Source organism: Cataglyphis hispanica, unplaced genomic scaffold (genome assembly GCF_021464435.1).
Source record: "Cataglyphis hispanica isolate Lineage 1 unplaced genomic scaffold, ULB_Chis1_1.0 scaffold109_size3898, whole genome shotgun sequence".
NCBI lineage: Eukaryota > Metazoa > Arthropoda > Insecta > Hymenoptera > Formicidae > Cataglyphis > Cataglyphis hispanica.
The window spans coordinates 1-3,898 of NW_026098880.1; the positions used below are offsets into that span (position 1 = coordinate 1).

At 48.7% G+C, this 3,898-nt stretch overlaps 1 long non-coding RNA gene across 1 annotated transcript; it reads left to right on the top strand.

Annotated features, from left to right (window-relative positions):
- Positions 1-14: 14 nt before the first annotated feature.
- LOC126858632 (uncharacterized) lies at positions 15-3,190 on the top strand. The gene is made up of 3 exons (XR_007688708.1): positions 15-126; positions 411-471; positions 3,163-3,190. It is a non-coding gene; the product is annotated as an uncharacterized LOC126858632 (long non-coding RNA).
- The last annotated feature ends 708 nt before the right edge of the window (positions 3,191-3,898 follow it).

Consider the following 3,898-nt stretch of genomic DNA (forward strand, 5'->3'; position numbering starts at 1 on the left):
AAAACGCGGACGACCCTGGGTGACTTATAAAGAGAGTGAGAGAGTAAGAGAATCACGGGTAGCTCCGCAAAACGCGGACGACCCTGGGTGACTGATAAAGAGAGTGAGAGAGTAGGAGAATCACGGGTAGCTCCGCAAAACGCGGACGATCCTAGGTGACTTATAAAGAGAGTGAGAAAGTAAGAGAATCACGGGTAGCTCCGCAAAACGCGGACGACCCTGGGTGACTTATAAAGAGAATGAGTGAGAGAGTAGGAGAATCACGGGTAGCTCCGCAAAACGCGGACGACCCTAGGTGACTTATAAAGAGAGTGAGAAAGTAAGAGAATCACGGGTAGCTCCGCAAAACGCGGACGACCCTTAGTGATGGATAAAGAGAGTGAGAGAGTCAGAGAGAGAAAGAGTGAGAGAATCACGGGTAGCTCCGCAAAACGCGGACGACCCTTGGTGATTGATAAAGAGAGTGAGAGAGTAAGAGAGAGAAAGAGTGAGAGAATCACGGGTAGCTCCGCAAAACGCGGACGACCCTTAGTGATGGACAAAGAGAGTGAGAGAGTAAGAGAATCACGGGTAGCTCCGCAAAATGCGGACGACCCTAGGTGACTTATAAAGAGAATGACTGAGAGAGTAGGAGAATCACGGGTAGCTCCGCAAAACGCGGACGACCCTTAGTGATGGATAAAGAGAATGAGTGAGAGAGTAAGAGAATCACGGGTAGCTCCGCAAAATGCGGACGACCCTAGGTGACTTATAAAGAGAATGACTGAGAGAGTAGGAGAATCACGGGTAGCTCCGCAAAACGCGGACAACCCTTGGTGACTGATAAAGAGAGTGAGAGAGTAAGAGAAACACGGGTAGCTCCGCAAAACGCGGACGACCCTGGGTGACTTATAAAGAAAATGAGTGAGAGAGTAGGAGAATCACGGGTAGCTCCGCAAAACGCGGACGACCCTTAGTGATGGATAAAGAGAATGAGTGAGAGAGTAAGAGAATCACGGGTAGCTCCGCAAAATGCGGACGACCCTAGGTGACTTATAAAGAGAATGACTGAGAGAGTAGGAGAATCACGGGTAGCTCCGCAAAACGCGGACGACCCTTAGTGATGGATAAAGAGAATGAGTGAGAGAGTAAGAGAATCACGGGTAGCTCCGCAAAATGCGGACGACCCTAGGTGACTTATAAAGAGAATGACTGAGAGAGTAGGAGAATCACGGGTAGCTCCGCAAAACGCGGACGACCCAGAGTAACTGAATAGTGAGAGAGAGATATTATAAAAGAGTCACGGGTAGCTCCGCAAAACGCGGACGACCCTTGGTAACTAAATAATAAGAGAGAGATAATAAGAGAGTCACGGGTAGCTCCGCAAAACGCGGACAACCCTTGGTGACTGATAAAGAGAGTGAGAGAGTAAGAGAACACGGGTAGCTCCGCAAAACGCGGACGACCCTGGGTGACTTATAAAGAGAGTGAGAAAGTAAGAGAATCACGGGTAGCTCCGCAAAACGCGGACGACCCTTGGTAACTAAATAATAGAGAGAGATAATAAGAGAGTCACGGGTAGCTCCGCAAAACGCGGACAACCCTTGGTGACTGATAAAGAGAGTGAGAGAGTAGAGAAACACGGGTAGCTCCGCAAAACGCGGACGACCCTTAGTGATGGATAAAGAGAATGAGTGAGAGAGTAAGAGAATCACGGGTAGCTCCGCAAAATGCGGACGACCCTAGGTGACTTATAAAGAGAGTGAGAAAGTAAGAGAATCACGGGTAGCTCCGCAAAACGCGGACGACCCTTAGTGATGGATAAAGAGAGTGAGAGTCAGAGAGAGAAAGAGGAGAATCACGGGTAGCTCCGCAAAACGCGGACGACCCTTAGTGATGGATAAAGAGAATGAGTGAGAGAGTAAGAGAATCACGGGTAGCTCCGCAAAATGCGGACGACCCTAGGTGACTTATAAAGAGAATGACTGAGAGAGTAGGAGAATCACGGGTAGCTCCGCAAAACGCGGACGACCCAGAGTAACTGAATAGTGAGAGAGAGATATTATAAAAGAGTCACGGGTAGCTCCGCAAAACGCGGACGACCCTTGGTAACTAAATAATAAGAGAGAGATAATAAGAGAGTCACGGGTAGCTCCGCAAAACGCGGACGACCCTTGGTGACTGATAAAGAGAGTGAGAGAGTAAGAGAATCACGGGTAGCTCCGCAAAACGCGGACGACCCTAGGTGACTTATAAAGAGAGTGAGAAAGTAAGAGAATCACGGGTAGCTCCGCAAAACGCGGACGACCCTTGGTAACTAAATAATAAGAGAGAGATAATAAGAGAGTCACGGGTAGCTCCGCAAAACGCGGACGACCCTTGGTGACTGATAAAGAGAGTGAGAGAGTAAGAGAAACACGGGTAGCTCCGCAAAACGCGGACGACCCTGGGTGACTTATAAAGAAAATGAGTGAGAGAGTAGGAGAATCACGGGTAGCTCCGCAAAACGCGGACGACCCTTAGTGATGGATAAAGAGAATGAGTGAGAGAGTAAAGAGAATCACAGGTAGCTCCGCAAAATGCGGACGACCCTAGGTGACTTATAAAGAGAATGACTGAGAGAGTAGGAGAATCACGGGTAGCTCCGCAAAACGCGGACGACCCTTAGTGATGGATAAAGAGAATGAGTGAGAGAGTAAGAGAATCACGGGTAGCTCCGCAAAATGCGGACGACCCTAGGTGACTTATAAAGAGAATGACTGAGAGAGTAGGAGAATCACGGGTAGCTCCGCAAAACGCGGACGACCCTTAGTGATGGATAAAGAGAATGAGTGAGAGAGTAAGAGAATCACGGGTAGCTCCGCAAAATGCGGACGACCCTAGGTGACTTATAAAGAGAATGACTGAGAGTAGGAGAATCACGGGTAGCTCCGCAAAACGCGGACGACCCTTAGTGATGGATAAAGAGAATGAGTGAGAGAGTAAGAGAATCACGGGTAGCTCCGCAAAACGCGGACGACCCTTGGTAACTGAATAATAAGAGAGAGATAATAAGAGAGTCACGGGTAGCTCCGCAAAACGCGGACAACCCTTGGTGACTGATAAAGAGAGTGAGAGAGTAAGAGAAACACGGGTAGCTCCGCAAAACGCGGACGACCCTTAGTGATGGATAAAGAGAATGAGGAGAGAGTAAGAGAATCACGGATAGCTCCGCAAAATGCGGACGACCCTAGGTGACTTATAAAGAGAGTGAGAAAGTAGAGAATCACGGGTAGCTCCGCAAAACGCGGACGACCCTAGTGATGGATAAAGAGAGTGAGAGTCAGAGAGAGAAAGAGGAGAATCACGGGTAGCTCCGCAAAACGCGGACGACCCTTAGTGATGGATAAAGAGAATGAGTGAGAGAGTAAGAGAATCACGGGTAGCTCCGCAAAATGCGGACGACCCTAGGTGACTTATAAAGAGAATGACTGAGAGAGTAGGAGAATCACGGGTAGCTCCGCAAAACGCGGACGACCCAGAGTAACTGAATAGTGAGAGAGAGATATTATAAAAGAGTCACGGGTAGCTCCGCAAAACGCGGACGACCCTTGGTAACTAAATAATAAGAGAAGATAATAGAGAGTCACGGGTAGCTCCGCAAAACGCGGACAACCCTGGTGACTGATAAAGAGAGTGAGAGAGTAAGAGAAACACGGGTAGCTCCGCAAAACGCGGACGACCCTGGGTGACTTATAAAGAGAGTGAGAAAGTAAGAGAATCACGGGTAGCTCCGCAAAACGCGGACGACCCTTGGTGACTAAATAATAGAGAGAGAGATAGTAAGAGAATCACGGGTAGCTCCGCAAAACGCGGACGACCCTAGGTGACTTATAAAGAGAATGACTGAGAAAGTAGGAGAATCACGGGTAGCTCCGCA